We start from the raw sequence: 12,219 nt of genomic DNA, 5'->3' as shown, positions 1-12,219 counted from the left end.
AGGTCTCAGTCTAAGGCAGCAATCTGTGGCAGCCTTATGCAGATGGCCTGTTTGTGCTGGGTACAAAAGGCGCAAGGGAAAAGCTTTCCCTTAGTTGATACTACAAAGAGCAGCCCAGTTGGAAGCCAAAGTGGTCTATGTGGCGGATGCACTGTATGATTTGGTCTGGATGTCCGCAAGGAGCATGGTCTCGGCGGTAGCAGAACAGAGACTCCTGGGGTTGCATAATTGGTCAGCGGATGTGTGGTCTAAGCCACAACTGTGCAATCTGCCTTTTAAAGGGAAACTTGTTTGGGGAGGACCTCAAGCAGCTGATGAAGCATTTGGGGGAGTCAAAAGGGAATAAGTTGCAAGAGGATAAGAGCAGTAAGAAGTGTTTTCCATCTCACTCCCAGTTCTGAAATAGGAGGTTTTTTTCCAGCAAGAATTCTTCAGCTTTGGTGCAGAAGCAGGGCTCAGGAAGGCAGCAGTCCTTTCAAGGCAACCGAAGAGTGTCCTGGGATTTTTCTGGGGGGTGTCTCTCAATGAAGTCAGGTTGGTCCACTCTTTGTTGGAAGTTGTCTGAAGGAGACTGGCTCTCTTTTTTCGAGGAGTGGACCAAGATTGTGTTGGATCAATTGGTCCTAGAAGTGATAAGAGATGGCTATGCTTTAGAATTTTCTCACCTGGTCAGGGAGGCCTATATTGAATCCAATTACACATCCCGCGACAAATGACAGGCAGTGTGGGATATGTTATGATGGCTAGATGCAATTGTGCCAGTACCGCCGAAGGAACACAGTCAGGGGAGGTACTTGATTTACTTTGTGGTTCCCAAGAAGGAGGGCACCTATCGGCCCATTCTGAATCTGCAGTGGGTCCACATGGTGCAACGGGTTCCGCATTTTCAAATGGAGACATTGCAGACCGTGATGATAGCAGTGATGATAGCGTGATGATAGCAGTGATGATAGCGTGATGATAGCAGTGCACAAAGGGGAATTTCTGGCATCTTTGGATTTAATGGAGACTTGCAGAAGTTTCTGCAGTTCATGGTACTAGGGCAGCATTTTCAGTTTTGCGCCCTTTCGGGCTGGCAACAGCACCACAGATGTTCACGAAGGTGATTGGTTGTGGTGGCAGCGAAAAGGGAAGGCATTCTGGTTCAGCCTTATTTGGACAACTGGCTCATTCGAGCTGTGTTGGAATTCGAGTGTCATCATTAAATTGGGTGGGTCATGGAGATGCTGCAGTCACCATGAACATAGCAAAGATCTATCTAGTGCCATCCAAGTCTTGTCCCAATGGAATCCACGACCGGAGGAGTTTTGGATTCCTTTACGACTTCAGGGGGGGGGATCCAGATCCAGTCTCTCTTGATGGCTGTCTCGCCCCAATTTGTAGAGATGTTTGGAGAAAGGAGTTTTCGGACTGGTGGTAGTGGCCGTGAATGCCAGCCTTACAAGTTGGGGAGCTATCTGTCAAAGACTCAGGGGCTATTGTTGCTGGTGGAAGTGACCTGGTCCACCAGTCACATAGAGACAAGGGCCATTTAACAAGGTGCTGATTTCCTTCCTTCCACAAGTCTGGGGCAAGAGAGTGAGAGTCTTCTCAGACAATGCAACGACTGTGGCATATATCAATCATCAAGGCAGGATGAGAAGTCACTTTGTGGCTCAGGAGGCCAAAGATCTGTGTATGGGCGGAGCAGTATCTGGTGGGAATAGTGGTATCACGTGGCTGAAGTGCACAATGGTCAGGCGGATTATCTCAGCAGACAGCAGTTGGATCTAAAGGAATGAGAGTTTTCAGAGGAGAGGCCTTAGACTTCATTCAGTCCAAATTGGGCAGCCCCCTGCTGGGTCTGATGGCGTCATGAGATAATGCCAGGGTAGCTCGTTCCAACGGAATTGACTGTCTGGTTCTTCCTTGGCCAACAGAGATTCTGCTGTACGTGTTCCCTCCATGGCCTCTAGTAGGCTGCGTATTGTGATGCAAAGAGCAGCACCCAGGAAGGGTAGCTTTGGAGTGGCCACTCTGCCCGTGGTTTGCAGATCTGGTTCATCTTGCAATAGACTGACCATCAAATTGACCTTTTTGCAGGATTTACACCAGCAAGGGACCACTATCTTGGATCAGGTGAATCTCTTTTCTCTCGCGAGTTGGCTTTTGAGAGGAGACTTAAGATTGAAAAAGTACTTGGAGTTGGTTATTGCTAATTTGCTTCAGGCTAGGTGACCATCCACCTCTCTTGCTTATATCAGAGTGTGGAGAGTGTTTGAGGTCTTGTGTTTGTTTGGAAGAAAGTCTGGAGCCCTTGTCAGTGGATATTCCTAAGATACCAGCCTTTTTGCAGTGGGGCTTAGCAAAGGGACTGGCCTACAATTTTCTTCAGGTCCAAATGACAGCCTTAGGATATCTTAGAGGTAAGATTCAGGGGAGACCGCTGTTGTCTCATCTAGAAGGGAGTGGGCCAAACATTTGTGGCCGCTGGTGCATAGGCTGTGTCTGTCGTGGAGCCTTAACTTGGTCCTGCAGATGCTATATGGCCCTTGGTTTGAACCTTTGTGATGGCATCGTTAAGAACCTCACCTTGAAATCTGTTTTACTGGTGGCGATTTTGCTCAATCAGGACGATCTCTGAGCTTCAGGCTTTGTCCTATAGCTATCCATTCCTGTTGATTACAGATTGATGGGTTGTCGTTGCACATGGTGCCTTCTTTTTTTGCCTTTCATCTCAGCCAAATGGTGGAACTTCTGCATTTTCAAACTTGTCATCAAATACACTGCATGTGAAGGAGCTTCGCTTACTGGATGTTTGTAGGACACTATTGTGGTAGCTGAAGGTCACTAACAGTTTTTGGTGGTCAGATCATGAGTTTTTCTTGTTCAGTGGGGCAAAGAAAGGAAGTAAGGCATCGAAAACTGCGATTGCTCAGTAGCTGAAAAACTTTATTCGGCCTATCTCTGTAAGGGTCAACCAATTCCAGAGTGGTTGCGTGAGCACTTTACAAGGCTGCAGGTGGCCTCCTGCGTGGAGTGTCAGCTGGTATGATCTCAGGATATTTGTAGAGCAGAAAAGTGGTCTTTGCTTCACACATTTACCAAACATTAGCAATTGGATGTTTGGGTTCAGGAGGTGGTGGCGTTTGGGGAGACTGTGTTATGAGCGGGTCTTTCAGATTCCCGTCCAGTCTAGGGATCTTGGGTCTATCCCACTTGTCTGGACTAATCTGGGGTATGAACAGGAAAGGAAAATTGGTTTTTACCTGCTAATTTTCATTCCTAGAATCCCACAGATCAGTCCAGAAGCCCATCCCTTTCATTTTGAAAGATTGCTATGGCTTTGGTAGGTTTATAATGCAGAACGTAATGTAGGTAATTGAGGTGAAATGATAGGACTGAAGGCATTTGGTTCCTTTGCTGGATGTGAGGGGCCCAGGTCAGAGGCCTCCAGTTTATTGTTCTCTGTTTGCCCTGTAAAGGAAAGGTTTTATTTGAGTTTGAGGGGTTTCACTCTGTTACCTTGGGTACAAGTCAATACTGAGCGACCTCATGTGCCGGGGAGTGCATATCTGAACTGATCTATGGTATTTCAGGAATGAAAATTAGTGGGTAAAAACCAATTTTCCTTGGTGGTAGCAATAATTATTAATATAGCATGGATTAAATAGACTTTTTAAAACTTTGTCATAGAATTTGTACATTAAATTGATTAAAGCTAGGCTACTTTTCTTTTTTAAGATTAAGTATGATACTAAGTAGAAAAAAAATGCATAACCTCTGCAATGCAGTTTAAAAAAGTTTTCATCCCCAATCAAGAACAAAAGGAAAATACAGGGGGGGGGGGGAAGCAATGGGAGACAAATCTGTAAAGAGAGTGCAGGGGCAAAAACCATCTATACATGTTTAAAATTAATTTTCTAAAGCAGAAACTGCACTAGAAGTAGTTAGAGAGGAAACCTTCTGTAACATCAGTGCTGGGAAAAATAGTGGAAACTATTCTCAAGATCAAAATCGTAGAGCCTATAGAAAGACATGATTTAATGGGACACAGTCAACATGGATTTACCCAAGGGAAGTCTTGCATAACAAATCTGCTTCATTTTTTTGAAGGGGTTAATAAACATGTGGATAAAGGTGAACCGGTAGATGTAGTGTATTTGGATTTTCAGAAGGCATTTGACAAAGTCCCTCATGAGAGGCTTCTACAAAAACTAAAAAGTCATGGGATAGGAGGTGATGTCCTTTCGTGGATTACAAACTGGTTAAAAGACAGGAAACAGAGAGTGGGATTAAATGGTCAATTTTCTCAGTAGAAAAAGGTAAACAGTGGAGTGCCTCAGGGTTCTGTACTTGGACCGGTGCTTTTCAATATATATATATATATATATATATATATATATAAATGATCTGGAAAGGAATACGATGAGTGAGGTTATCAAATTTGCAGATGATACAAAATTATTCAGAGTAGTTAAATCACAAGCAGACTGTGATACATTACAGGAGGACCTTGCAAGACTGGAAGATTGGGCATCCAAATGGCAGATGAAATTTAATGTGGACAAGTGCAAGGTGTTGCATATAGGGAAAAATAACCCTTGCTGTAGTTACACGATGTTAGGTTCCATATTAGGAACTACCACCCAGGAAAAAGATCTAGGCATCATAGTGGATAATACTTTAAAATCGTCAGCTCAGTGTGCTGCAGCAGTCAAAAAAGCAAATAGAATGTTAGGAATGGTTAATAGAATGGAAAATGTCATAATGCCTCTGTATCGCTCCATGGTGAGACCGCACCTTGAATACTGTGTACAATTCTGGTCGCCGCATCTCAAAAGATATAGTTGCGATGGAGAAGGTAAAGAGAAGGGCAACCAAAATGATAAAGGGGATGGAACAGCTCCCCTATGAGGAAAGGCTGAAGAGATTAGGGCTGTTCAGCTTGGAGAAGAGACGGCTGAAGGGGGGATATGATAGAGGTCTTTAAAATCATAAGAGGTCTTGAATGAGTAGATGTGACTCGGTTATTTACACTTTCGAATAATAGAAGGACTAGGGGGCATTCCATGAAGTTAACAAGTAACACATTTAAGACTAATTGGAGAAAATTCTTTTTCACTCAATGCACAATAAAGCTCTGGAATTTGTTGCCAGAGGAGGTGGTTAGTGCAGTTAGTGTAGCTGGGTTCAAAAAAGGTTTGGATAAGTTCTTGGAGGAGAAGTCCATTAATGGCTATTGATTATACTTAGGGAATAGCCACTGCTATTAATTGCATCAGTAGCATGGGTTCTTCTTAGTGTTTGGGTAATTGCCAGGTTCTTGTGGCCTGGTTTGGCATCTGTTGGAAACAGGATGCTGGGTTTGATGGACCCTTGGTCTGACCCAGCATGGCAATTTCTTATGTTCTTATGAGCCATATCCTTTTAAGAAAAGCATAAACTGTTCAGGGTTAAAGAAAAATATCATGCTTCTCTATATTTTACCAAACAAATAAGTTGGGTGTTATAAGAAGGTACAACTCAGCCCCAGTGTTCAAGGTTTCCTAGAGAAGGCTTAGGAATCTCTTGTGTGTTTTGGGTGGAGTTTAAAACAGAAAAAAAAAATGACTCTCTTGAACCATTAACAAATTTTTTTTTTTATTTTGTTTATTGAAATTTTTATTTAACAACAACTTGCTAATAGCAAATGCTGAACATATTATACAATATACCATACACCCTATAGGAAACACTTATAGGAAAACATGTACATATATCCAGCTCTCATCTCAGGAAAATAGAGAAGATTATTTTTTAGCGTAGTTACATTAGTTACATATTCAATTAGGTATACATGCAAAACAACCCCCTATTTACTTCTTACCGGTGTTACTATATTCTTAAGGTGAACAGGTTCCAAGAACGAATAAACCTTCCTGTCAAACTTAACTACAAAGTTACAAGGGTATTTTAATAAGAAATACAGCCTTGAGTCCGACCACGCTCCCTTGCTCTCTGTGGGCACACCTGTCTACTACCTCTCCAGGAGACCCTGCAAGGCCCACCTAAGTCCAAGCGGCCCGGGTCCCTACGGGCTTCCAGTGGTGAAGCTCATCCTAGCCTCTGTCTCCTCTAGTGCTCTGCCCCCTGGGGGCAGGTGCTTCCTGGTGCCTTCCAGGGAGCCGTTCTCCACTTCTCCAGGAGAAGGGTCCAACCCCGAGCGCAACAGAAGCTGGGCTTGATGGACCTTGGTCTGACCCAGCATGGCAATTCTTATCTTCTTATGTATACTCAGAATCTTATGAGTTCTTTAGTGCATAAAAGATGACATCTGCGGGGTGAACCAAGATGGCGGCATAGTGGGGCAGTGGAACGCCAGCTTTCTCTACTCTTTCTAAAAAGAAATTTCTTGGAACGATATGCCATCGAAGAGAAAGGGGAAAGTAAGGGTTTTCCCTCCAGAGCCCTTACCTGGCCCCAGTCAGCTGGATATTGTTCATTTCTAGTCCCAAGCGGGATTTCAGAGAGAATTGAGGAGACCTTAGCGAGCGCTGCGGCAGGAGAGCAGCCTACGTCGCTGGCGGAGACGTCCCTCAGCCCGGACCAGCGAGCACCCCCGGCGCAACGAGACCACACCAGAATAGAGCATAGGTTAAAAAATGGAAAATTAATTATGTTAAATATAAATGGAAGGCTTGAGACTTAGAAAGTTTAAAGTTCTGATATGTCTGATTATGGAAGGATTATCAGTCTGTATAAACTGAAAAATGATAAATAAAATATGAAGAAAAAAAAAAAGATGACATCTATGCCAGAGCATTTCCCTTTACCCCAATCCTGAAACCTTTGCTACAGCAATTCATGATCCAGCATATCAAATGCTGCAGAAAGGTCGAGTAATACCCACAATCTCTACTTTTATCTGCTTGCATATAAACCCCAGTAATTGCTGATAACAGCACCATTTCTGTGCAATAACCAATTTGAAACCCAGACCGGCATAGCCAAAGTACTTTCACCTCTACAAATTGTAGTCACTGCTTATCAGCTACATGTTCAATCGATTTTCCTAAAAAAAAGGTAAATGTGAGACTGGGCGCTATTGTTCCAACTGAAAGGGGTTATTACAGGCATAGTTCTCTCTAAGCTAAGTATGCGAGCAATTGCTCATTTCAAAGTGTCGCTCACAGGTTTTACATGGTCACCCACATGCTCATTTTCTTTGTGCTATATACTGAAATACAACGCTAATACTGGCGTTCAAAAATTGTTGCTATAAAAAAAATTGTTTCTCACCCGAAAACAAATGTGCACACGCTTAGCCACTCCTTGGAGGTAACATAACTTCATTCTTTTTAAGAATTGAACTTATCAGTGCTTCCTTTAATGAGGTAAGCATTGTACTGTGTCCTAATGATAAAGTGGTAAGGTACGGCAGAGAAGGTGCTAGCAACTCTCCCAGTTCTTGTACATATTTCGAAGGAAGAGGATCCAAACAGCAATTAGTAGCCCAAATACTACCCAAGTACGTCACAGCCCCAAATGTTGCTAAAAACCTCCATTCCTGTACTTTTCCCATTCTTTTGAGATTTTATCCCTTGGCCCATAGTTCTTCCCTCACTAGCTTTTCCCATCTGGTTTTCTTGCATTATTAGTATATGTATGGGGCAAAAAGCAACTGGATGTTGAATGATATAAGCCAAATTATCAAAGGCTGCCTTAAACTCATTTTGTAATGTAGGAGGTCAGGGGTTGGCGCAGAATATATTTTTTTAAATATATTTTCCTATTGGTAACAGAGAGACAGAATATATACAGATATTTCCTATAAAAATTGTCCTTGTAATTTTTTTTGTTTGTTTTTTTATATTTGCAAACTTTGCAGAAACCTTTAAGAGGGAGATAGACTGTGTAATTATACATCTTGGACTATAGGTTGCCAGAGGTCAGACGAGGGTCTCATAATGAATACAAGAAGATACTTGGAAAATCAAAGTTGATCAAAGGAGCATTCGAAGGATGACCACTTTCTGAACTTGGCTAAATAAGAGTGGAGTGCCACGTGGTTAGCCAGCTTATCAGGGCCTACCAGCGAGACTCTGGCCTAGCAGAGTCCAATAATAAAGTATTAGCTAATCCTCAGTGACTGCCACCACTTACATGTTGAGGAAGAAAAGTCCTTGGAACTGTAAAATATGGATACAGGAATCTGCAGTTCAGCTTGCAACAGACAACAGGAAGTGCTAAGAAAAGAAGATAAGATTTGCCATACTGGATCAAATCAAAGGTCCATCAAGCCTAGTATCCTGTTTCCAACAGTGACCAATCCAGGTCACAAGTACCTGGCAGGATCCCAAAAGGTAAATAGATTAAATACTGCTTATCCCTCAGATAAGCAGTGGATTTCCACAAGTCCACTTTAATAATGGTTTCTGGACTTTTCCTTCAGGAACTTGACCAAACCTTTTTTAAACCCAGCTACACTAAGTTTTCGCCATGACTTCTGGCCATGCATTCCAGAGCTTAATTATGCATTGAGTAAAAATATATTTTCTCTTATTTGTTTTAAACGTACTTCATAGTAACTTCATTGTATGTCCCCTAATCTTTGTACTTTTTGAAAGGGTAAACAAGTGATTTACGTTCACCCGTTCCATTTTGCTCATTATTTTACAGACCTCAGCTGTCTCTTCTCCAAACTGAGGAGCCCCAACTTTTTTAACCTTTCCTCATAGGGGAATCATTCCATCCCTTTTATCCTTGTAGTCACTCTTTTCTGTATCTTTTTCTAACTCTGCTATATCAGGGGCAATAGCGTCCATTGTGCACAGTGGTGCACAGGCAGCACCAACTTTAGAAAGGTGTGTGCAGTGCACCACCAATTTTAGACGCCCATAGCAGCTGGGAAATCCCAACGCACCAAGTGGCCAAAGTGAAGGAGCCCCGTGGTCGCTGAAGGATCGCATCAGGCTCAGCGGTCCAAGGGGAGGAGGCCCTACAGTCGCACAGCAGCCAAACTACAGGAGGTCTGCATGATCATCAGGGGATGCCATCCTGCCTGGCGGCACAAATGACAAAGGCCCACGTGGCCGCCGGGGAGATCCCATCCTGTCCGGCGGCAGAAGTGAAAGAGGCTCGTGCGGCTGCTGGGAGATCCCGTCCTGCCCGTGGTCAAAGTGAAGGAGGCCCGCGGGACCGCCGGGGGATTGCATCCTGCCCAGCGGCCCAAGTGGAGGAGGCCCAGGGATCCTGCCCCTCTCGAGTGTGAGTGTGTCTGTCTGTCTGAGCGAGAAGGCGTCAGTGCATGTGTGCGCTTGAGAGAGAGGGAGCCAGGGTGTGTGTGCTTGAGAGAGAGGGAGCCAGGGTGTGGGTGTGTGTGCTTGAGAGAGAGGGAGCCAGGGTGTGTATGTGTGCGCTTGAGAGAGAGGGAGCCAGGGTGTGGGTGTGTGTGTGCTTGAGAGAGAGGGAGCCAGGGTGTGTGTGTGTGTGCTTGAGAGAGAGGGAGCCAGGGTGTGTATGTGCGCTTGAGAGATAGGGAGCCATTGTGTGTGCATTTCTGTCTGCGCGAGAGGGAGCCAGTGTGTTTGTGTGCTTGAGAGATAGGGAGCCAGTGTGTGTGTGGGTGTGTGCACCTGAGAAAGAATGTCTGTGTGTGTGTGCCTGAGAAGGAGCTAGCACATATGTGTGTGCCTGAAAAAGAGGGAGGGAACCAGTGTGTGTGTGTGGGGGGGAGGTGTGCACGTCTGAGAGAAAGGGATCCAGTGTGTGTGTGTGTATGAAAGAGAGAGAGCCAGCCTGAGAGAGAAGGAGCCTATGTGTATGCCTGAGAGGGAGCTAGCATGTATGTGTGTACCTGAGAGAGAGAAAGGAAGCCAGCATTTATATGTGTATCTGTGAGCCTGTGTGAGTTTTAAAAGAGCATTTATGTGTGCCTGTGTGAGCATCAGAATGAACGTGTATGTATATGAGAGAGGAATAAGTTTGTGCACCTCCCTTCCCCTCCCACTAAGCCATGACAATCTCAAGGTGAATGGAAGTCAAAAGCTCCCAGGGATGGAGAGTGAGTGATTTTTTTTTATTTTATTGATTTTAATTAATTGGGTGGTATTTGATTTGTATGATGTTTTGAAATATTTTATTGGTAGTTGGGAAATGTAAAAAAATATATATATATGCATTTTTAATTATTGGATGTTGTTCTGTTCATCAGTTTATTTATTTATTTAAAAAAATTTTCTATACCGTCGTTCAGTAGATTACCGTCACAACGGTTTACATAGAGGCACATATAGTAAATTGTACATGTATCTGTTTCTATTATTGGTAATGGAGGTGCCTTATAAGCTCGGTAACATAGTTTCATAATAATGGCTAATTGTTCAATGTTGTCTAATCTGACCTTTGACTACAATAAAAACTGTTGGGTTATATATTCAAGTTAAAAGGTGCAATAAACAAACCACAACATACATACATATAATGTGCTTAGTGCTGTATAACGATTTTGTCTGTACAGCTTTCAGTGTTTCTCTATTTCTCGCTCTCTTTGTGAAATGCTATAATTACACAATGTTGGGTTCCATATTAGGTGCTACAACCCAAGAAAGAGATCTAGGTGTCATAGTGGATAACACATTGAAATCGTCGGTACAGTGTGCTGCGGCAGTCAAAAAAGCAAACAGAATGTTGGGAATTATTAGAAAAGGAATGGTGAATAAAACGGAAAATGTCATAATGCCTCTGTATCACTCCATGGTGAGACCGCACCTTGAATACTGTGTACAATTCTGGTCGCCGCATCTCAAAAAAGATATAATTGCGATGGAGAAGGTACAGAGAAGGGCTACCAAAATGATAAGGGGACTGGAACAACTCCCCTATGAGGAAAGACTAAAGAGGTTAGGATTTTTCAGCTTGGAGAAGAGACGACTGAGGGGGGATATGATAGAGGTGTTTAAAATCATGAGAGGTCTAGAACGGGTAGATGTGAATCGGTTATTTACTCTTTCGGATAGTAGAAAGACTAGGGGGCATTCCATGAAGTTAGCATGGGGCACATTTAAAACTAATCGGAGAAAGTTCTTTTTTACTCAACGCACAATTAAACTCTGGAATTTGTTGCCAGAGGATGTGGTTAGTGCAGTTAGTATAGCTGTGTTTAAAAAAGGATTGGATAAGTTCTTGGAGGAGAAGTCCATTACCTGCTATTAAGTTCACTTAGAGAATAGCCACTGCCATTAGCAATGGTAACATGAAATAGACTTAGTTTTTGGGTACTTGCCAGGTTCTTATGGCCTGGATTGGCCACTGTTGGAAACAGGATGCTGGGCTTGATGGACCCTTGGTCTGACCCAGTATGGCATTTTCTTTTGTTCTTATGTTCTTATGTCTTTAAGCTCTTTTTGAAGGTCTTGAAATCTCTCTCTGTAGTCTTACCTCTGTGGGCATGGTGTTCCATAGTATCGGCCCGGCCAATGATAGTGCTCTTTCTCTGACTTGTGTTAGTTTTGCAGTTTTGACTGAGGGGATGGTTAGGAGGGCTTTGTTGGCAGATCTCAGGTTTCTGTGTGGGACATGGACGCGGAGTGCTGTTTTGATATATTAATTCTTTTTATTAGTTTGATGTTACTAATATAATTGATGCTTTAGATTTATTGATTTTATTGCTTGATGCTTTCTGAGGAATGGTGATGTTTCTGTTTTCCCACTGGTGCACTACATACAAAGTATGACTTGTTGCGATTTCCAGTTCACTTTTTGTCTGCCAGCTTCTATTTATGGTCTCTTTATTCTGTGTTTAGTGAAGGTCTGTCTGTGTTTCGCATGTGTGACCAAGCTGAGGTATTTTGCTAGTGCGTAGTTTCTGTGTAGGGATCTATAGCATCTTGGTTTGTTCTGTTTTCCTGATAAGTGGTATATTTGGATTTTAAGGCCTTGTGTAATATTTGCCATGCTGCCTTTTCATGGGTAGAGTTGTTACTTTTGAGTGCTGGCAGTTAGTGCTTTTTTGAAATGGGAGGTTTATTACATTGTAATTGTATTTTAGTTTGCTCATGGCTTTCTGAAGATCAAGCCCACACCCAATAAAAGTTACAATAGTCTTAATACATATATGGTAATATGTTCCAAGTGTCTTTTTGGTTTTTATGCAGTGTTTTCTGACTGACACCACAGCAGTGCATGTAAATGTAATATACATGTTGTTGTGATAGTTTTACTTAAAAAAACGGTGCTTTGACCGTTCTTTTTCATGTA

Source organism: Rhinatrema bivittatum, chromosome 6 (genome assembly GCF_901001135.1).
Source record: "Rhinatrema bivittatum chromosome 6, aRhiBiv1.1, whole genome shotgun sequence".
Lineage (NCBI taxonomy): Eukaryota > Metazoa > Chordata > Amphibia > Gymnophiona > Rhinatrematidae > Rhinatrema > Rhinatrema bivittatum.
This window is presented reverse-complemented; position numbering follows the sequence as displayed.